At 36.6% G+C, this 24,465-nt stretch overlaps 1 protein-coding gene across 9 annotated transcripts in view; it reads left to right on the top strand.

Annotated features, from left to right (window-relative positions):
- Positions 1-24,465, top strand: part of LOC131425588 (PH and SEC7 domain-containing protein) — a 196,275-nt gene that overhangs the window by 5,023 nt on the left and 166,787 nt on the right. The gene's annotated exons all lie outside the window — the stretch shown is intronic.

The raw sequence follows: 24,465 nt of genomic DNA, 5'->3' as shown, positions 1-24,465 counted from the left end.
TCGTTGATCTAAAAAAATGCTCACCGATAGAAAGATGTAAAAGACTTACGGCTGTTTCCGATAAACAATGCTTTGAGTAGATAAGATGTAACCAGTTTTTCTCAATATAGAGTAAAATCAAAGACATCATATTAACAAGATATCCAGCTCTCACATTTCCCGAACAAATCATTGGCAACATCCTTTTTTGCGTGCATTGTGCCCTCAGGCGAGTCCGCATCGAATCTCGTACATAGAAGTAGGGGAGAGAAATGTCAAATTCGTGCGCGCCAAAACAGCAGCTCTGCGCACTCATACAGTTGACATGATATGTTGAATGTGATGCCGTGCGATGGCGTTGCTGAACTGAAGATTGAGATCGCTTCAAGCTGACAGGGTCTGGTAAAATTTTATTAGCAGAAAAAGCCTCTTCATAATCCTCCTAGTGGAGTAGTAATACGTTTTTATTGCCATATAACACATGTGCTGAAAAGTCCCGAGCTTAACCCATAGATGGCGCTAGTTGTATTGCAGTCACCTTTTTTCAGTTAATACTAACTTTCGAAAGACAACTGTTAAAATTTCATGATATTCTATTAAATTAGTTTGTGAGTAATTTTGCTAAGAGCGACGCTACTTTTGTTATTTTCAGAACAACTGTTCAAAAAAAAGTCGTGTTTAAATTTGTTTGATGGGAAAAAATACCGTTCAAGCTAATCAATGGCTTGAAAAGTGTTATGGATACTCCGCTCCATCAGAAACAACAATAAAACGTTAGTTTGCTGACTTCAAACGTGGTCGTAGAGACACCGATAATGCAAAATGCAGTGGACGTCAAAATGATCGTTCTGAATGATCGAAAAATGATGCTGCGTGGAATAGCTGACATTGTAAAGATATCAAAAAAACGTGTTGGATTTATGAGCATTTGACTATGAGAAAACTCTGTTCAAAGTGGGTGCCGCGTTTGCTCACTGTTGACAAAAAACGAGAACGTGTTGATGATTCTGAGCAGCATTTGGCCATGTTTAAACGAAACATACTGGATTTTTTGCGTCGATATGTGACAATGGATGAAACATGGATTCATCATTTCCCACCGGAATCACAACGATCGTCATCTGAGTAGACAGCAACTGGTGAACTTCGTCTAAAGCGCCCGAAAGTACTACAATCGGCTCGAAAGGTTATAAATTTTCACCATAAACTTACCGAACTTGATGAAAATTTTGATAGTAGCATTTTAAAAAGCCTAATTTCATCAAAATTCATAGTAGTGCAACCTCCGACAAAATTGAGCGAAGTGAAAAAAGTGTGTTTTGTCGGTAAAGGTAGTTACGGCAATTTGATCTTTAAACTCAATCAATGGAGCAATAGTATTTTTCTGACATATTCCGATCTCGTTGAATGATAGAACGTCGAAACAAGGAAAAGCGTTCAGGTCTGATAGTCTTAATTTGGATGGTCTACTGAGGTGTTTTATTTTGTCGTATCCGGCAGTTGCTCCTGAAATCCCGAATTCAGAGTTCAGAAGGGCTTGAAAGGTGACTAAAGCAGGGTGGCAAGTGACCGGGAAAACCGGGAAAAAGTCGGGAATTTGATTTCACCGGGAAAAACCGGGAAAAAGTCGGGAATTTTAGTGAAAAACCGGGAAAAATATTACTAGCTCACCTATGAGTAACAGTTGTTAGCATAATGATTTTTTTTCAACAATTGAAAAGTAGGAGACAATACCCAACTTATTGTCCATTAGAAATTGGGCCAACACCCCATGTCTCGTCCAACGATTTTTAGAGGCTTGCAGGCAGTTTTAAATCAAACAGGAAGCATCAGTGTTTTTTTTAGTTGTTTTCAATAACAGCATAATGATAGCTCCGTTGGATTTTTATTAAATTTTTGAATAGGTATTCAACACACCCGGAAAATTTATGGCAAAATCTCAAGGTAACATGGGAAAATTTTTAATAAAATTATTGAAACTGGTTTCTGAGGAATCTTAAAATAATTTATAAAATGGATTGATTTGTTCCGTGAATCTATGTTTAATTTTCTTTTAAAGGTCCTCAACTATTCCATAGTAGGATCAGAAGAACGTTGATATTGATGTAGATGAAGGTGAATTGAATTTAGTTTCGCCGGCGAACGACCAAAATTAGGTTAAAGCCGGGTATAAATAAACGATAAAAAAATTAGTTTGAGCTTTCGGAAATTCAATAAGTAATGATTTAAATTATATACGGCTATATCTATATTTTCCAAAACAATTTCAAAGTTTACATTCGATAGTATTCTAGTCGATTAGTTCTAAGCTGGTAGAATATATAACTAATTGAACTAATCATTGCTTAATTTGAAACCCTGAATGTTATTGATTGATTTGCTAGAATCAGATCAATCGTAGAAAGATTTCTTATAGAAGATAAATTAGTTAAGCTATTGGAAATAAAACTGGTTTAAAACCAGCGGAGAGTACATCATGAAGAACTTGTACTTCCTGATTATTTTTCTGATTCCTCTACGAGCATTTAGAATCCTATTAGGAAAAAAACAGATCGATATATTGTGCATTTTAGCAACCCTGGTCTGGAGCATTCACAGTTATTTTCATGCATACAACTTATACAAAGGTTATATGCACATAGTTAGAATAAGCGGCAATAGTAAAATGATTCTATCACAATTATCCATTGCCCGTATAGAATCGTATCGCAAAACGAGAATAAGCGACCGGTTGTTGCTTCAGAGAGAAACCCCACAGCAGCGTGCTAACCCGTGATGCTCAGAGAGGCCAACGAGAGAAATTCGCTTTCGCACTGATGTCCATTCTATGTTATATGAACCATGACGGTGTTTTGTTGCTGAGATGATATCCGTCTCTCTTTGATGGCAATGATTGAATATTGTGAAGAGTTGGTAGAGAACGTTCTTTGATACGATAAAAGCCATCCTTAGCCATCATGACGTTTATAATTTGTCCGCCGAACTGAGATTTTCACTTTTACTTCCGGAAGGAGCGAAAAAAGCTCTGTACAAAATGAGTTGAAGTTGCAAGCATAGATTGTTGTTGTGTTTTTTTCCGAGTGCAAAGCATCCGTTTTTGGGATTGTTGTTCCTTATTGATTTATTTTCAATTACATGTATACCAAAAAAATTAAAAACAGTCATGTGCACTCGGAAGAAATCGGTTACGTGTAACCAAAACCCCTGAATGACTTGAAAAAGGCTTTGTGCTTTTCTTATATGCACATGTTATAATGAATATTTTTTATTTGTACATCGAAATGTCTAGAAAGTAATTGAATCCTCAATTAGCGGGCCTATTACAATGATCATTTTTGGACATGGGATATCTGTTTAAAGTTTAAATTAAAAAATATTTAAAAAAAACTAAGCAGGGTCGATTCGAGCCTATTCCAAAAACCGGGAATTTTTATCTAATAAAACCGGGAAAACCGAGAAAAAACCGGGAAATTGAAATCGGCAATTCACTTGCCACCCTGCTAAAGTCGATTTCTTAGAGTCAGCTTGATCGATTGTCACAGCTGTTAAATTTGTGATAGGATATTAAATACCTCTAGATGGCCCAATACCACATTTCATGACAATTTATCCACTAGTGTTTGAATAACAGCTGATCGTTCCAGGCAAGTTCTAGTTTTCATCAAGCTATGGGAAAAAGACGAGTTCCGTGTCTTGATAGAACACAGGGTTGTTACAAAAAAAAATCAAAATCAAAACGCGCGAAATCGGAGCGTAGTCGAAAACTAAGTCGCGCGAAATCCGCGCATAGTTGAAAACTAAAACGCGCGTTATTCGAGCGAAGCATTACACTACTATTTTTATGCAGGTGATACTTTCCACAGAACTTGAAAATCCAGTTAAATATAATTTAAAAATTTTAATAAGTCCGCATACAACACGTCAATTTGAGAAACCCCACGAAAACGAGTTCATGTTCGACGAACGACCAACCTTGTTCGTTGTCCTTAGTAAATTTATACTCTCTGATGTACGGAAAACGTTAAAGTAAAAATAGAATTGTTAACAATTGTGATTTTAAAAGAAGTTAAACAGATTTCAACGAAGACATTTTTTTGCTTCAACATCTTCTTGCTCGGTAAGTTTTTCTTTCCCGGTAAGACGAATTTTAAGGTAGACCACATCAGGATGACCTGATTAACTGTTTTTTATTTCAGTTTCAATTATTTATCGTCTCCTGATTCGCTTTTGTTTTCTAAAACAGTGCCTTCTCTTGTTGTCGGATTTTATTCTGAATGTCATTCTTTTCCTCCTCATCTTTTATTCATTTATTTGGAACAGGAAAAAACCCACTGGAGTTAGTTTCTGTCGAACTTGCTCTCCAGCAGGCATAAAACACCCTCATCCTTTGCATCAACAGATTACAATCATCCAAATGATACATTTCCTTAAATCTAGTGCTTCTATAGCAACTTAATTTAATGAGACAATAACATGAAGAACGATTACTTCATAACATTACGTGATACATGAAAGTCGAAAGAACTGAAACATATATTAAATATGTGTCACATGCTACCAATGGGCTCGTATATCCATAATTAGTTCTAACATAGGGAATCCGAAGAAAAAAATAGGATCGAACATTACGACGTCGAATGTCCAACTGTAACAATTGCAATAGCTCGGAGCAATTGATTCGCGACACTGACGTAGGTCTGCCACAAAACTAGCCTTACAAACATCGCGACGGACAGATAATAAATCGAGACCAATCAGTTTGTAGCGGAAAGTTCAAATGGATATCGTTTTGGTAATATTTCAAACTTGAGCGAACTAAAGCGCAATACAGAGCTATTACAAGTAATGTACATCGGAGATTTTTTAGTAACGCGAAAAACACTAAGAGCTTAGAGGCTTTGGAGATAGTAAACTCTATGTGCTACTTAAAATTCAACTTGGAATCCAGAACACCCAGAGGGGCTGGGGTCCACTAGGAGATTGATAGTACCTATTATCTTTCTCCGGATAGTACCAGCCTAGATGCCGTGTGGAATCCGGCGGAAAAAATAAGCCAAGAGTAGATCCACTGGGTTCCTGTCTCCATGTCGTAAAAGGCGACAATTGCAGGAGTTTCTTTTTCTTTTCAGTTCTCAGATATTTCCAATGTTTCACTTCTGATTACTCTATTTTACTAAATTATCTCTTCATTCAACTTATTTTTTTTATTTGTAATATTGTATGTTTCTTCTTACATGTTATAGCTTGTCTTTCATTGATTGATAAAAATCAACTAATGCGTAAAACCATTAATATTACCAAGTTAATAACATAGATAACATATATTTATATTGAATAAATAGTGAAAAATACTCGTTTGTTCGATAAAAATAATAATTTTTTCTCGGTAGCCGGCTGCCCAGATCAACCAATATAACCAATTAATAGTTTTAATAAATAATTAAAATCATAAAGCATAAATAATAAACTATCAAGTCGCGCGTGAGATCTGTTGACCTTTGTTTGGTGATTTAAAATGATTTTTTTTTTAAATTTTATTATTATGTCGCTACAATGAATCAACTATATTGTCTAAATCTTATTCACACGTTTATTTTGTAGCAGGTAATTCCATTTAAAAAAATAGGGAAGTTTATATTCGTTACGCGATAGTATTTCAAATTTTTCTTCGCGAATTAGAACTGTGACTCAAGACTTTTCGGAACTTCAGTATCGGATATTGTTGAAACGTACACTCGGGAAGTCAGTGAGCAGAGCTTAAAAGTGTCACACATTCTCAATGAAAGACTGTCTCATTCGCAAATGACCGACACCAGAACAAACGAAGAGAGACGAAGCATTTTAGTTTCATCGAAAAAATGAGAGAGCATAATTGTAAACTTCACTCTTTCCTCTATGACAAGACGAAACCAAACTAACTTCTTCAGGTAGCAACAGCAGAATTGAAATTTTCATTCTTGCATCGGTGTATTGAAAATATGTGACGCTTGGCTATAAAAAGTGACTAAAATATGGCAAATCGAAGTAATTACATCCCAGAACTTCTTTGAAAACCAAAACTACTACAAATTCGAGCACCAACAGTTAAAATTTATTGTGAAACCTTTTTCTGTCGTTTTCAATTCTCACAGCTTTGGTTGAATATCGACACTGAATACTATAGGATTTTCACTGAAAACTGCAAATGACTGAAAGAGCAAATGAAAGAAAAAACACAATTTTGAAACTACTTTCCCGTTTATGTCATTGACTGGACATGGATTTCGTTCTCATAGTTTGCAAGCGAAACTGAGAGTGACAATAATTTCTTGTCATTTTGAAAATGACTTTTATTAGCTCTGTCAGTGAGTTTAGTGGTGCATCCGGAGCATACTAGGTCGCACGCGAATATTATCGTCAATGAAATTTATACTAACAAATATCCTTCTCCAGTGACACTTGTGGAGTGCGCAGTGTACATTGAAGGATGATTTACCAGTTCCAGGTCGGATCATCTAAAAATTCCCTGTACAATTTCAGCTTATCCCGATCAGTAACGGAGTGGCAACCAGGGGTGATCGCTCAAGCTCAAGCTCAACTTGGAATCCAGAACACCCAGGTCTTTAAAAGAATATGCGCGTTCGAGAGCAGTTTGTGAAATCTTATAGTCGAACTTGAATACAGACTTTTTGCGACTGAAAAAGATGACGGAGCATTTAGTGACATTGAAAACCATTTTGTTGATGTTACACCAATTAGTTAAATTATCCAATTGTTCTTATAGGAACTCTGAATCTGCTGCAGATTTGATTATATGAATTATTTTAAAGTTATCGGCGAACCACAGTTTCATGAGTTTGATCGAACAAATTTAGATCGTTGAGGTACAATAAAAATATAAACAGTCCAAGGTGACATCCTTGAGGAACTCCAGAGGTAACAGCAAATGGTGAGGTTGTACAGTGTCCTATTTTCACTATCATTTCACGACCAGTTAGATACATCTTCTTTCGATTTCCACATTAGAACAGGGAAACGCAATCACATATATCGATTTTTTTTATAATTCCTGGTAACAGCTCTACTGAAATAGCAATTTATACCAGTCAAGTTCGGAGAGCATAAAATAGAAATTTTGTCCAATGAAGAAAACAATTGCTAGAATCGCCTTCTCGAGAATTTTGGTTTTACCACCAGCTCGGCCAGTTCGACCAATTGCTGACGCGTTCGCCCGTTACAGCTCAGTCTATTTTGTATCCATTATTCATATTATTTCATCATTTGATTGGAAATATTTCTATGTTTCGATTTAAATGTATCAAGCCACGTATTTTCAATCATAAATTATTGAAATTTTGGTTAGTAGCGAGCAGTATCCTATTTTGTCTGTTGAAAATCTCCGGCATATCGGATTTCCCTGCCACCGACGACGGTTTTGAAGGAGTAAGCGATATATCAAAGGGAAAGCATCGCTCTGATTGGTCAATCGATGCAAAAGCGAAGCTGTTGGAAGCACGCGAATCTATAAATAGAAGCAAAATTATAGCTAACGTTTCAGTCCTACGCGTAGCATGCTAGAGGTAGTTTGTTGCTAGACATCAAGACAAAAAGTGCCATAAAACGATTTGAAGCTGATCTTGTGTTATGCAAGCTCGGATGAAATTCCAAGTTATGTCGTTTCGCCTGAGAAATTGACAACTACCCTAGGGTAAATTTGGAGTGCCTAAAATTAATTTCTAATTCATATAAGATAAATTCGATTGATAATGAGAAAAACTTTATCGCTTCAACCGAAATCGCAGAATGGTAGAGAAACTTAACGCTTTAAAAATTACTGCTTGCATACAAAACTTGAACATAAGCTTGGCGAAGAGAAGCTTAGATATCGAAATCCGTATCTCAAGTATGTACAAAGATATAATTGCATATAAAGGGTGATTTTTTAAGAGCTTGAGAACTTTTTTAAACAATAAAACGCATAAAATTTGCAAAATCTAATCGGTTTTTTATTTTAAACGTTAGATTGGTACATGACATTTACTTTTTGAAGATAATTTCATTTAAATGTTGACCGCGGCTGCGTCTTAGGTGGTCCATTCGGAAAGTCCAATTTTGGGCAACTTTTTCGAGCATTTCGGCCGGAATAGCCCGAATTTCTTCGGAAATGTTGTCTTCCAAAGCTGGAATAGTTACTGGCTTATTTCTGTAGACTTTAGACTTGACGTAGCCCCACAAAAAATAGTCTAAAGGCGTCAAATCGCATGATCTTGGTGGCCAACTTACCGGTCCATTTCTTGAGATGAATTGTTCTCCGAAGTTTTCCCTCAAAATGGCCATAGAATCGCGAGCTGTGTGGCATGTAGCGCCATCTTGTTGAAACCACATGTCAACCAAGTTCAGTTCTTCCATTTTTGGCAACAAAAAGTTTGTTAGCATCGAACGATAGCGATCGCCATTCACTGTAACGTTGCGTCCAACAGCATCTTTGAAAAAATACGGTCCAATGATTCCACCAGCGTACAAACCACACCAAACAGTGCATTTTTCGGGATGCATGGGCAGTTCTTGAACGGCTTCTGGTTGCTCTTCACTCCAAATGCGGCAATTTTGCTTATTTACGTAGCCATTCAACCAGAAATGAGCCTCATCGCTGAACAAAATTTGTCGATAAAAAAGCGGATTTTCCGAATGGACCACCTAAGACGCAGCCGCGGTCAACATTTAAATGAAATTATCTTCAAAAAGTAAATGTCATGTACCAATCTAACGTTTAAAATAAAGAACCGATGAGATTTTGCAAATTTTATGCGTTTTATTGTTTAAAAAAGTTCTCAAGCTCTTAAAAAATCACCCTTTATTTGGGATATTGGTGTAATTTCGTCGGCTATAAAACAAATATAAATCAAGACAAACAATTTTCGGTCAGTTCGCTTTCACATCTCATCCAAGTCAGTCGTTAAAACAAAACCGCTTACGTTCGGCACAGAAGAAACCAAGTACAGTATTGTGTAGTGAACAATAGAACGACCTCGAAATGAGTGAACCAAACGAATAAAAGCTACCGCCGACACGAAAGAATATAATTGTTGTAGACTTCAGGCAGTGCAAAATTCGATCTTCGATACGAGAATTTGAATATCCACAAATTATTCACCTATTTGCGTTATCATCGGTGAGGGGTGCCTCGCTAAGTTCATGCTCATTTGGAGGACCGATGGGTTAAGTGCATCGCTCCAGGTGAAGATTTTACTAAAGAATAAAAAAGTTTCACGGTGGAAATCCAACGACAGTGGCTTTAATGTTTCAAATTGTTGATAAACAACACTTTTCAATGTTCGGTCCACAACCATTCAATCGTACTTGACATTACGGTGGAAACTTTTCAGCTCGGATTTCAAACAACGAGTACCACTTTCATTCCCGGCTGAGTGTCACTTCGTATCGTTCAACAACCGCCACGTTTGTTGCCGCAGTTCTTCCCGTACGAAAATATTGAATACAGCACCGTAGCAGCAGCAGCAGCAGCAGCAACAACAGTAGCAGAATCCGTGTAAGATGAGATTTACTACGCATTTGTTGTGTGACACATTGGGTCTCTCTCTCTCTCTCTGTCTCTTTCTTTTCTGACTCTGCCTCGTTTCTAATACCCTTTGAAGGTTGACGGAAGAGACAACGGCATCGCTAGGAACTGAAGCCGAACAACAATCCCGTTTCGACTCGGCACTGGTGTTTGCGCACCTTGCCACCGAATAGCTGAGCTCTGGGGTGTCTGTGTGTATGTGTTTGTGGTTTTGTGCTAAATTATGACAATCATCAAATGGAACTAAAAGTGAAGGCACAGGTTTGACTAAAGCAATAGTTGCGGATAGAGTCACTACTGCTGTCGAGGGGTTCGAACTTACAGCGCAACAGAACTTGCAGCCGGTACTGTGTCAGATCAGTGCACAATCCGAAGTACAGCACAGCGGCACTGCCTGGTCCTCGGTTTTCAAGTGTGCAGTTGACATCTTCAGATGTTATTTTTTCCTCTTTCTCTTTCATTCATTCACGGTGTGAGTGTGTTTTTGAGGTTATCATCTACTGCGGTTTGTTTGCCTGCACAGAATGTACTCAAAGCAGTATCGTTATAATCTTGAAATCCTGGCTCAGTAGCTACACTTCGAGTTCTGTCATTATGACTAATGGTAATGGGAGCTATAAAAAGCAGAAATGTTTTTTATTTCGGTTTCCAATAAGATTCACACACACACAATCGCAGTTAGTTCCCCGTTTTACCATCTGTTCGGGTCCCTTCCCCTAGGGGCATTTATGACCCGTAAATTTCGCACCATATGACGCAATAATGCGGTTATAGAAGCGCCCAAAATGCGCATTTTGTTTCGCTTCCTAGACCCGGAACAATGGCAGCTTAACAGTTTTTGGTCGTGAATACGACTTACTTTACTATGGGCCGCCTTTTCAAAATTTACCCTCTGGGAGAGTGATAAGTTTTTGATCGTGAATATCTCTTGTTGTATCTAACGAATCAACATAATGTTTGCTACACACCATCGGAAATATGATCTTAATTTTATGATAAAATTATCAGTTGTGTGACATAATCTCAAATAATTCAAAATTAAACTTTTCAGAAATGATTGGTATAAACGAGTATCAAAGAGGATAATTCATGAGGCGCGTTTACCTTTCTCGTATTTTTAAAGCTCCTAGCTCAGTGATCTGTGAAAGGATTTATATAATCTAACTACCAATAGAATCGAAATTTTTCAACTTAAACGTGTATAGCAACAGCATTGAAGTATTTCAATTAGTACACTATTGAAAAACCTGTCTCATTTGACCCATGTCAACACCAGCCAATCAGAACGCGTTCTGAGGAAGAGAACAAAATATCTGCTGCTGTACAACAAATCGTTCGAGAAAAATGTTCCGAACAGTGCTTAATATCGTAGTGAGTTCCACAATTTGGTCCTTCTGAAAGGCAGGAATGAATCCCGTACAGCATCCTGATAGTTGCTTTCAATGAATTATGCAAATCCGAAATGAAATAATCGACATTAAAATTTTGTATACGGCTATTTTTATAGCCGTTAGGACCGCCCATTAGTGAAAAATGTGAAAAAGGGGAATGCTTGCATAATTCATACAATTGTTCGAGTAATTGATATTCGGAAGTGTTAAGGAACATGTCAGTTGTTTTCGTATTCACGACATCCAGTTATGTCTCTGACATTACCCACCCGCCTTTTTCGATGATTTTTGAAGAACGAAAATTTTCAAACTTTGTCCGCCGGGTCGGACCACTTACCCTAATCCGATTTAGCTCAAATTTTGCATAGGGACTATTTTTTCAGCACTACCGCTTTACGAAATTAGAGATGACCTCTAAATATTGGCACCCTGGAATTAAAGGGTGATGTGCGTTAAAAAGGCGGGTGGGTAATATCAGAGACAAAACTGGATAACAAGTAAAACTGAAGTGTTTTGTTCACACTTCCTGTTGGGGAAGCGAAAGCCTATTCGCGCACCCCTGGTAGTGATGACAACGTTCCGGCTAAAATCAGTAATACCAACGATTCACCGACTTTACTTCAGTGACAGTTATTACCTCGTTGAAGTACAGTACGTTAAGACACGAGTAGAAAACGTGGTCGAATTGAATAAGTTATAATTTGTGCTATTATATTTATCAGTTAAATAAACGCCAAAATGTAATTTTCTTGAAATTATGCAAACATGTAAAACTAATCTGGAATAAATTTACAGCTTAAAGCTATATTGAATTACGCTAAAGGATTGTGTTATTTCTAACCTCGTCGTGACGGACTTCCACGACATTCTGAAAATTTCTAACCTCGTCGTGACGGGTTTCCACGACACTTCCGAATATCGATAATCGCCATCTCTGAGAATCTAGCCATCACTTTTTTCCTTTTTACCTTTTTTTATATATATAAAAAATAGGTATAGAATTCGCTCAAACTTTCGAAAAATTTTCCGAGGCCCGGAGGGCCGAATGTCATATACCAATCGATTCAGCTCAACGAACTGAGCAAATGTCTGTGTGTGTGTGTGTGTGTGTGTGTGTGTGTGTGTGTGTGTGTGTGTGTGTGTGTGTGTGTGTGTGTGTGTGTGTGTGTGTGTGTGTGTGTGTGTGTGTGTATGTGTGTGTGTCTGTATGTGTGTTGTCAACTAAGAGGTCGAGATCTCAGAGATGGCTGGACCGATTTTGATCAAACTAGTCGCAAATGAAAGGTCTCTCCGTCACCCAGAACGCTATTGAATGGTTTTGAGATCGGATGTTTACTTTTTGAGTTATACGAAGTTTTATGTCAAAATTTTCAGTTTTTTGACAGTATCTGTCACATTTGACCTTGAAAACAGAATATGTTTCCAGACTTAGATTTCGCTCGGTAATACCTATCCAACAAACCATAGATTGTTAAAATCCGTCCATTTTTAACGGAGATATCGATATTTTTGTGTAAGCCCTATTCCAGTAGACGGAATTTTGAGCGCTGTATGAAAAAGCAATGCTTGGGAGCAACATGAAACACGATTTTTTATACTGTTACATATAATTGTTTCTAAGTACCAAAAAGACTGTGTACAGCATCTTTTTTTATGACAATTTGCCTCGAACCAATTTTAGCACGGTTAATTTTTGGCAACATAATCTTTCGAATATGGCATATGTAAACCAGATGATACCAGCATTATCGAGTTGGAAGTAATTCCATAATTATATTGATTTAAACTATTTACAGCAATAAATGCTGGAAGAACATGACTTCCATATACCATACGACTCAGTTCGTCGAGATCAGCAAATGCGTGTGTGACAAATAAATTCACTCAATTTTCTCGGAGATGGTTAAACCGTTTTCTACAAACTCAGATTCATATGAAAAGTCGTATACTCTCAAACAAGGTTCCTGAATTACGTTTGGATCCGACTTCTGATTGCGGAACCACAGGATGATATGTGAAACGAAATTAAAATAATGCAATTAATTTTTCTCGTAGATGGCTGAACCGATCTAAGATTCAAATGAAATTTAAGAATCATCTATGATTCAAATGAGAGGTCTTAAAATCCTATAAAACCTCTTACTTTTTAGTCAGATCCGACTTCTGGTTTAGAAAATGCAGGGTGATTAGTATAAAAATGTCCATTTCACATAAATTAATCAGATTTATCGGGTTTGCAGATTTGGATAGTCGATTACCAAATAAATTTATTTCAGTTTGAGCGGTATTCGTTTTTGGATTCGGAATGTACCCCCAAATTTTAATTCGCACTACAATTTCTCAAAGATTCAAATCTACACACTGCTCAGGTGAATTTAACTGATTTCGGCTACACCGATTTTAGAATTCCGGTTCCAGTATCGAATCGATTCTCAAAGCTCAATCATTTTCTCAAAAAAGACCAAATCGAACTTCAAAAACAAATATTACATGACTTAAGGTCCCATACAAAATTGGTGAATTTTATCCGATTCTGGAATTACAGATGATGAGTTTATAAATTTTATGTAAATTGTTTGGCGTATTAATTTATGGTCAATCGAATCATTTTGGGTTATGCTAGTTCCTGAATACCGGCTCTGGAAGTACCATAAATAATGACGAAAAACTCTAAATTTTAACTTACTTCGACATGGAATGTTCAATCGATTGTCACACGTTAGGATTAAAATTTGATACGATTTGCAGTTTCGAAATTACAGGGTAATGAGTGATTAAAATCTCAATTTGCCGTTTAAAACGACGATAATTAAAATAATGTCATGAGAACTAAAACACCTAAGAATATCCATGCAAAAACACATGCATATTGATAAAAAAAAAGGTATCATCTCACTGCTAGGTGTATTAATCACGTTTTTTTGGTGCATATCACCCTGTAATTCCGGAACCGGAAGTCGGATCGGAATAAAATTCTATCGATCTATGGGACCAGTCCGATTTTCGGTTCCAAAATTACAACGTGATAAGTTTAAAAATGTCTAAACCTTCATAGCAAATCGTAAAAAAAACTAAGTTGGGCTCAAAACTGTTCCAATTTGTAAGTCATATTACTACCTTCTTGCCAAGCATTTATAGTCCCGGTGTGTCCTTTGCTCTATCAAGCACACGTCTCTATATAACTCGGTCGTCAGATACTCAAGGATCAATCAACCTTACTCGATTCAAGATCCATTTTCACTGGACTGTCGTCCGCTATTCTGAAGATATGCCGAGCCCATCGCAGTCGTCCAACTTTTGTTGTACGTACGAAAAGTGGTTCTCCAAGCAGCTGTTGCAATTTACGGTTCATACACCGTGGTTCCAGGACTCGTGGCCAAAGGGAACAACCGGTCTGATGAGCATCTTGTAGATGGTCAATTTCGTACGGTTTCGTACTTTACTCGATCGAAGGACATTTCTGAGCCTAAGTACGCATGATTTCCTGCCAGAATACGCCTCTGAATTTCTCTGCTGGTATCATTTGGGCCGCCAAATACACAAACTCTACAGCCAAAGGTCCATCAATAAAGACTGTCCCAGAAAGTATGCACGCAACCAAAAACCGCTGCCATTTCGCAATGGTTCAGAATCTGTCAATTTTTATGGCTGCGTCCTGTTGTTTACACTCTTTTCTAACCACTTGTGCAGTTGTTTATTCATTTTCATTAGTTTGTTTCGAAATGCGTGGACTTGCAGCAGAACAACTTCGAAAAATTGTGTACAAATGGTGCACAGAACGCGGACTGTCACTGAGAAAGATAGCAAAAATGGAAGGAGTAAGTGAAAAGGCCGTGCGAAATGCAATCAGGAAGTTCGGTGAGGATAACACCTTTGAGGATAAACCGAAAACGGGTCGAAAAAAAAAAGGTCCTGCTAACCCTCAGCTGGATAAACGTTTATTGAAGGCGTTCGAGCAAAAGAAGGAGGTTTCAGTTCGAGATGTGGCCAAAAAAGTGGGCACTTCGAAGTCAAATGCTCTTCGTGCTAAAGAACGTTTGAATCTTTGAACCTATAAGAAGCAGAAACAACCAAAACGTAGTCCGAAACAAGAAGCATCGATCAGGCCGAGGGTTCGAAAGCTGTACAATAAGATTCTTGCTGGAAATTTGAACTGCATAATCATGACGAAACCTACGTGAAACTCGATTACAAATCCTTGCCGGGACCACAATGTTATACCGTGCGAGAAGGGCAAGTGTTAAACCAGTCCGAGACATCGATTGAAGTCGAAAAATTTGGTAAGAAAACTGTGGTCTGTCAAGCAATTTGTAGCTGCGGTAAGATGTCGAAACCCTTCATCACCACTGCTTCAATGCTTCAAACAGCGAAATATACATCAAGGAATGTTTACAAAAACGACTTCTATCCATGATTCGAAGCCACAAGGATCCTGTTGTCTTCTGGCCAGATCTTGCTTCTTGCCACTACTCGAAATCAACGGTAGAATGGTATACTACCAAAAATGTCACTTTCGTCCCAAATGACATGAAAACACCAAATTGCCCACAACTTCGACCAATTGAGGAATTTTGGGCATTAACGAAGGCACATCTTAGGAAACATGTCTCGGCAGCCGAAACTATTCAACAGTTCGAAAAAGATTGGAAAAAAGTGTGAAAAATTTTCGCCAAGAAGTCTGTACGGAATTTAATGAGGAACGTTCGCAAGAAGGTGCGCCAGCTAGTCTACAATGGCTAAGTAGCAAATGTTGAGATTAATATTCTGTTGTTGTAGTCTAATATTATCAGTATATCGAAAAAAATTTGAATATCTTACACTTGTGAATTATTTACAGCGAAATCAATGTGCGTCCATACTTTCTGGGACAGTCTTTGATCGTGTTCGGAGGCGTAGTGTTTCTTCTCTATTTCTGTATTTTGTTTTCGATGCATTTATAGCCAGTCCGATACGCCTAGCTTCAGAAAAGCCTTTGAAAGGTCTTAGGATAGTTAGAAAAAAATCTTCAAAAAAGTATTAAAAATGTCTTTAAAAAGACATAAAAAGTTTTAGAAAAGTTTTAAAAAGTCTTAAAGTTTTAAAAAGTAAAAAAAAAACACAAAAAGTGTTAGAAATATTTAAAAAATGTTTAAATAGTGTTTATAAAGTCTTAAATAAGTTAAAAAAGTCTTTGAATAGTCTTTAAAAAAGTCCTTGAAAAATGTTAAAAAAAAAGTTTTTAAATGTCTTAAAAAAGTATTGGAAAAATTAAAAACAAATTTACTAAAAATTGTTAGAGATTATAAAAAGTCTTAAAATAGTATTAAAAAAGTCATACAGAATCATTAAAAAGTCTTAAAAATGATTTAAAACGTCTTGTAGATGTCTTAAGTGAGTTTCAAAAAAGCCTTTAAAATAATTTTAAAAAATCTTCTAAAAGTCTTGAAAAAATAAAAAAAAATTGCTAGAATCTGTAAAGAGTCTTTAAATAGTTGAAAAAAAAAATATTACAAATCTTAAAAATCTTTTAAAATGTCTCTAAAAATTCTTAAAAATATATTAAAAACGTCTCAAAAAGTCTTTGAAGAGTCTTAAGTTAGAAAAAAAATCTTCAAAAATGTATTAAAAAGACATAAAATGTGTTAAACAAAGTCATAAAAAATCTTTTAAAATAGTGTTAAAAATATTTTTAAAAATCTTTGAATAGTGTTTATAAAGTCTTTGAATAGTCTCTAAAAAGTCCTTAAAAATGTTTTAAAAAAGTTTTTAAATGTCTTAAAAAAATATTAAGAGACTAAAAAAATTTTACTAAAAATTGTTAGAGTCTAGAAAGAGTCTTAAAATAGTTTTAAAAAAGTCATACAGAATCATAAAAAGTCTTAAAAATGATTAAAAACGTCTTGTATATGTCATAAGTGAGTTTCATAAAAGCCTTTGAAATAATTTAAAAAAAATCTAAAAGTCTTGAAAAAATTTGAAAAAAAAATGCTATAATCTGTAAAGAGTCTTAAAATACTTTTAAAAAAGTTATGCAGAATCACATAAAAGTCTTAAAAATGATTTAAAACGTCTTGTAAATGGCTTCAAAAAGTCTTGGAAGGTTCCAGAAAAAAATCTTGAACTGTCATAGAAAGACTTTGAATTTGTTGCTCAATATTTTTTAAATTTTTTTTAGTACTTCCCTAAGTTCATATGAAGTTAGCGAAGCCCCCCTCCCAAATATGCTTCAAAACAAATCAAAGCCCAGTGAATAATTTGTTGCTAATTAGTTACGGTAATTTTGAATTTGTTGCTCAATTTTTTTATTATTTTTTTAGTACTTCGCTTAGTTCATATGAATTTAGCGAAGCCCCCCTTCCAAATATGTGAATAATTTGTTGCTAATTAGTTGCGGTAAGTTTGCGAAAATCGGTTCAGCCATCTCTGAGAAAATTGAGTGACATTATTTGTCACACATACATACATACACACACACATACTCTCTCTCACACACACACACACACACACACACACACACACACACACACACAGACATTGCTCAGCTCGATGAACTGAGTCGAATGGTATATGACACTTGGTCCTCCGGGCCAATTTTCACTAGTCGGTTTTTTCAAGTGATTGCATAACCTTTCTATATGAGAAAGTTAAAAATATTATTAGTTAAGATTACATATACTTGAATTGTTGAAAACCCTCTGGAAAATGAAAGAAGCAGAGAAAATTGTACTTCAAAAACGGGCACAAACTTTATTTGCGGGAGAAGAATAGTTCATATGAACTTAGAGAAGTACTCAAAAAAATAATAAAAATTGAGCAACGAATTCAAAATTACCGCAACTAATTAGCAACAAATTATTCACTAGGCTTCGATTTGTTTTGAAGCATATTTGGAAGGGAGGCTTCGCTAACTTCATATGAACTTAGCGAAGTACTAAAAAAATTTAAAAAAATGAGCAACAAATTCAAAATTACCGTAACTAATTAGCAACAAATTGGCAACAAATGTTTCGCTGGGTTTCGATTTGTTTTGAAGCATATTTGGGAGGGGGGTTCCGCTAACTTCATATGAACTTAGCGAAGTACTCAAAAAAATTAAAAAAAAAGAGCAACAAATTCAAAATTACCGTAACTAATTAGCAACAATTTAGCAACAAATTTTTCACTGGGTTTCAATTTGTTTTGAAGCATATTTGGGAGGGGGGCTTCGCTAACTTCATATGAACTTAGCGAAGTACTCAAAAAAATTTAAAAAAAATGAGCAACAAATTCAAAACTACCGTAACTAATTAGCAACAAATTATTTACTAGGCTTCAATTTGTTTCGAAGCATATTGGGAAGGGAGGCTTCGCTAACTTCATATGAACTTAGCGAAGTACTAAAAAAAAATTTAAAAAAATTGAGCAACAAATTCAAAATTACCGTAACTAATTAGCAACAAATTATTCACCTATTTGCGTTATCATCGGTGAGGGGTGCCTCACTAAATTCATGGATTTCCGTATGTTGATCAGGTGATCTCCAGATGGCTTTGTAGGTATCTTTGCAGGGGAAGAAGGTGCTTTGGACTACCATTCCTCGGGAAACTCGGCAAAATTCACGCATTGTTGGCCGTTGTTGTTGTTGGAAGCCGTGTGCAGGTTCTGCAGTCCGATTACAGACCTGTATACCGACGACGAGTTTCGCATCTCGCCGTGGGTAGCAGTCGTAGATTCATTCCAGTTGCGCGTAAAAATCTCTTCATCGGTCGGGTCTCGTTTCGCGTGGGCAGTGCACGTTAATGATGCTGTAATTGAAGAAGTGGCCTTTTATCTTCAATGCGCACATCCTGTTACTGATTGTCTGCACCCCAACCCCGTTCCTAACACGTTGGTTGTGTCACAGTTATGTTAGAAGGTACCCTGGTAAACCAAGCGATTTGCAGTTCCATGTACCGAATCAATTTACACCACTTACACCACTAGGTGGATTAAAACAAGTGAATTAAAACAGGTTTTTGTGTTAGTTTGAACCATTCAGTATCGGTTCGATAGCGCCATTGAAAGGCACCGAACGAGGGGATGATTGAAAGTCCTTTGAACATACGTCATTATCGGAGCGACCAGCAGAAGCATAGAAAAGGACGACAGGACGAAAGGAAAAATTATGCATATTATTAAGATGTAGACATTCTTTGCACCACGATGCTGCTCCTGCTGCACTATTGGAAAGTGTGTCGATCTCGTTATGCCTGCTAGAAAGCCTGGAAGAATCGGTGTGGTTCCCAGCGTCATCTCGTTTGTATGCATGCAATGAAGCAAGAAGTGATTAGTGGTGGTTGTGGTGATGGTGCAGATCTTCAATTCACCCATTCAAACATTGCAGTAGCACCGACGGTTCGTGTCATGACATCGTTATTAAATATGCTGGTGGTAACTGACAGCGTACCGGGGCGTTGGTGGCGGTACTTCGAAACCCGAGAAAGTGTCGTAAACCAATAAGTTATGTACTTCACGAGCACCACGAGCAAGACAATAGAGAAATCCCATCCAGCGGCAGCGATGTGCTATGCTTTGATGGAAATTATCGTAATCGGTTTATCTAAAACAAACGCTTACTGCGGCGGCGGCGTCGGCGGCGGAACTGTTGAACCTATCAGCCTACAAATGCAAAAAAAAAAAAAAATAAACTGATGGATGTTTGCCGATATCCTTACTGCGGATAAGCCCGTGCCGATGTGTGTCGGCTAGGTTGGATTGTTTATTTCCGCCTGTCACTCATAAGGCAGGTAAAAAAAAGAGAGCAACAAAATCGGTAAAAACGGTTGCGAGTTAACTTACGACACCTTTCTCACTCTCTCTCTCTCTCTCTCTCTCTCTCTCTCTCTCTCTCTCTCTCTCTCTATATATCTCTCTCTCTCTCTCTCTATCTCGACTCAATCGATTCCATTTTGCAAGTGAATGACTATTCATTTGCCCTGATTTTCGGGTTTTACGTTCGACTTGTTTCATCATATTACACAAGACCGCTGGTGGTTGGTTTTTCGCCTCTTCAAAGTATAACGAACTGTCTTGGGAATTTTCTACGACGTATATCCCAATTAACTAAAACCGTCCACGGTTTGCGGAAACACAACAGCAAAACCAATCCCCATTATATATTGGCTCTTGTCGGTGAAATGTGACTTGTGTCATCCCGTTCGAAATAATCGAAAGAAAACGATGCAAATTAAAAATTGATCGATTACCAAATTAAAAGGAAACAGTAGTGAGAAACGTCATTGTTGCTTTACGTACTTAACGGAAGGACGTCGACTTATCAAACTCTTCCATAATAAGTCTGGCGGTGTTTGTTATTTGGACGATTAATTTGAACGATCATTAAATAACAATCATTATCATGTGCATTTTTAATCATATAATACTTGATTGCTGGAGAGAGAACACAAGATTTGATATTTCATACTCTAGGCATCCGGCTGCTCAAAGTGGTCAGTAAGTTGTTCAAATAACTTTCGATATTTAGCTCAGAACTAAGCTTTCAACGATTTCGTCACCTGTTGATTTCAGACAGGAATGCCAGATTTCACGTGGTCAAGCTTAAACAACATTACATTTTTTTTACGTTAATACGTCTTACTTTACTATGGGGCGTCTTTACAAAATTTACCCTTTGCGAGAGTGATAAGTTTTTATTTCATTCGTTCCAGCTAGTGCAGTTGACTGAGCAGGAATTTAAGCAAGTAGATCATAAGCACTTCATTTTGGTTGGTTCAGGTCAAGGCTCGGTTCCAGAATCCATTTATTACAAAGCGTTACACGCGTTACATTGTAGTTATCGATGTTACGAAGTGTTACATGTGTTACTTTTTTGTATGTTATCGATGTTACGAAGCGTTACATGCGTTATTTTTTTGTATATAGGTTACGAAGCGTTACAAGCGTTACATTTTAGTTAGTTGTAGGTTACGTAGCGTTACATGCGTTACTTTTTTGTATGTTATAAGTGTTATGAAGTGTTACATACGTTTCTTTTTTTGTATATAGGTGTTACGAAGCGTAACAAGCGTTACTTTTTCTATTAGTTATATGTTACATAGCGTTACATGCGTTACTTTTTTGTATGTTATCGATGTTACGAAGCGTTACATGCGTTACTTTTTAGTAAGTTTAACTGTTACGTTGCCGTAACTGTGTTACTTTTTTACCTTTTTTTATATATATAAAAAATAGGTATAGAATTCGCTCAAACTTTCGAAAAATTTTCCGAGGCCCGGAGGGCCGAATGTCATATACCAATCAATTCAGTTCGACGAACTGAGCAAATGTCTGTGTGTGTGTATGTGTGTGTGTCTGTATGTGTGTTGTCAACTAAGAGGTCGAGATCTCAGAGATGGCTGGACCGATTTTGTTCAAACTAGTCGCAAATGAAAGGTCTCCCCGTCACCCAAAACGCTATTGAATGGTTTTGAGATCGGATGTTTACTTTTTGAGTTATACGAAGTTTTATGTCAAAATTTTCAGTTTTTTGACAGTATCTGTCACAATTGACCTTGAAAACAGAATATGTTTTCAGACTTAGATTCCGCACGATAATAGCTATTCAACAAGCCATAGATTGTTAAAATCCGTCCATTTTTAACGGAGATATCGAAATTTTTGTGTAAACGACTTTTCCCCCTATTCCAGCAGCAGAAGTTTTGAGCGCTGTATGACAAAGAAATGTTTGGGAGCAACGGAAAACACGATTTTTTATACTGTTGCATACAATTGTTTCTAAGTACTAAAAAGACAGTGTACAGCATCCTTTTTCATGACATTTAGCCTCGGACCGATTTTAGCACGGTTCGTTTTTGGCAACATAATCGTTCGAATATGACATATATAAACCAGATGATGGCAGAATTTTTTTGATTATATTGTTTTAAACTACTTACAGCAATAAATGCTGGAAGAACATAACATCCATATACCATTCGAATCAGTTCGTCGAGATCAGCAAATGCGTGTGTGACAAATAATTTCACTCAATTTTCTCGGAAAATTTCTTTTCTACAAATTCAGATTCATACGAAAAGTCGTATGCTCCCAAACAAAGTTCCTGCATTATGTTTGGTACCGACCTCTGGTTCCGGAACTACAGGATGATATGTGAAACGAAATCAAAATTGTGTAACTCATTCTTCTCTGAACTGATTCGGCTGAACCGATCTAAGATTCAAATGAAATCTAAGAATCATCTAAGATTCAAATGAAAAGTTTCAAGATTCTATAAAACATTTTGCTCTTCAGTCAGATCTAACTTCCGGTTTCGGGGATACAAGGTGATTGGTATGAAAATGTCTATTCCACATAAATTAATCAGGTTTATCGGGTAAGCAGATTTGGATAGTCGATAAAAAAAATAACTTTTTTCAGTTTTAGTGGTATTCAGTTGTCGATTCAGAAGGCACCTAAAAATTTAATTCGTGCTATGATTTCTCAAAGATGTCTTCACTGATTTTCAAATATTTTGAAACAAATGTAAACTACACAGCTACTCAGGTGAATTTGTCTGACTTCGGCTACACCGAATTTCGAATTCCGGTTCCAGTATCGAATCGTTTCTCAAAGCTCAATCGTTTTCTCAAAAAAAGCCTAATCAAATTTCAGAAACAAAAATTCAAACTTAAACAAACTTATATAAAAAAATTAATTAATTTTATACATACATGCAAAAATTAATTATTTTTTGCATGATGATGAATTTTCAAAATTCAAACCGATATAGAAGATGACAATCCCAAAAAGCTTCAAAGTTGGACTCAAAACTGTTGTAATTTATTCGTCATATGGCCATACGAATCGGTTTGGGTTATGCTGGTTCCTGAATACCGGCTCTGGAAGTACCTTAAATTACCGTAAACTTTAAAGTTGAGCTTACATATCATGGCATGTTTGATCGATTATCACAGTTCTAGATTCAAATTCGATCCGATTTGCAGTTTCGACATTACAGAGTAATGAGTGATTACAATCTCAAATTGTCGCTTAAAACGACGGTCATTAAAATAATGTAATGAAAACTTAAACACCGAAGAATATTCATGCAAAAAACACATGCGGATTGATAAAAAAAGGTAACGAGGTAACGTTACATGCATTACTGTTTTGTTATAGGTGTTACGTAGCGTTATTTTTTTATATATTACGTAGCTGTTACGTAGCGTTACATGCGTTACTTTTTGTATGTAATTGATCAGTTCTTGAATGTAGTTACAGGTTCAGAATTCAGTTCAAGACACAGAATCAGGCATTCAGTTCCAGATTTCAGTTTCAAATGGAGAAGACATATTCTGCTGTTCCTGCTTTGTACATCCGAAGGAAATGGCACCAATATTGTGAAGCATCAAAATTGCTTTTGGTATTAGCAAATCGACATTTTGCATATTGACTTGGTACGCCATTCGCAGTTCACGCAGTGTTTGCTTAGGCGTGTCAGTTTCGCTTCAAACAAGAACAATTTCATCAGCATTCAGCTGTTGGTCGTTTGTATAGGAGCAAAATACATCGAAAAGTGAACAATGACGTAGAAAATGTTTACAAAAGAGCTACAAGAAATAGTCAACTGTTAAAATATGCAAATCAAAAATGAAAATAATAAGTTTGATGAACCGTTCGCAATGCGAACTTCGCACCAAACGAATGCAAAAAAAAAACCAACATTCAGCTGCTTTGCGTTCGAGGAAAATGCATTGTGCGTTTTGGTTTGAATGCGTTTTTGGTGACTTCGGATTATGCATTGGTGTCAAATATTGTCAGGTTCTATTGATCATTACATCTGAGTTAAATTAGAAAAAAATATTCGTATTCCCTAGGCTTTGGATGATGAGCTACAGGGTGCGTACCCCCGCTTGGTGGATGGGGGTGGGAGTCAATTTACACTTCGCGTATTTACAAAGTCTGTCCATACCGAGATCGATCGTTAGCTTATAAATTTAAAAGATGAAAATTATTGTGTTGTCTGAATCGATCACGGAGTGGACAGGACTAATAATGCTTGAAATTGACAATAGGTCATTAGGTGGTTTCGAGCATTCTTATGCCTGGAATTGGTCACCAATTTGAATTATTTTGATCCAGTTGGGATGAATATTAATATATCATATTCGTCCTGAGCTTGGTGAATTTTATTCTAAAAGGAGGACTATTTTTATCAGGAATAGGAGTAAATTGATATCCTATGAACCGTTTAAGAACTTTCAAACCTTTCCGATCCGGCTCGGTATCGGTAATGTTTACAAATTGCAATGATGACGAAACTGATTAATCAAGTGTGAATACACTCTCATATCGGGAAAGGTTTGAATGTACTTAGATTTCTCAAACTTGGACACAGATGTCACCTTCTAACTAAGAGTGTGAGATGTGTGTTTCTGGAAGAGAGCGGTTCACGTGGACCATTTCATCCAATCACACCTAGTATTTCTTCACGAAATACATGTAGTTCTTGTTTCCTGGATGCGTGCTCAACACTAGAAGGCCCAACACTTAGTTTAGACCTAGACTGCTCAAAGGCAGTCAGAATGATGGAAAGAGAGA

The sequence above is a fragment of the Malaya genurostris genome, chromosome 1 (assembly GCF_030247185.1).
Source record: "Malaya genurostris strain Urasoe2022 chromosome 1, Malgen_1.1, whole genome shotgun sequence".
Lineage (NCBI taxonomy): Eukaryota > Metazoa > Arthropoda > Insecta > Diptera > Culicidae > Malaya > Malaya genurostris.
The sequence above is the reverse complement of the archived record's forward strand: the minus strand, read 5'-3'. Positions and strand labels throughout refer to the sequence as shown.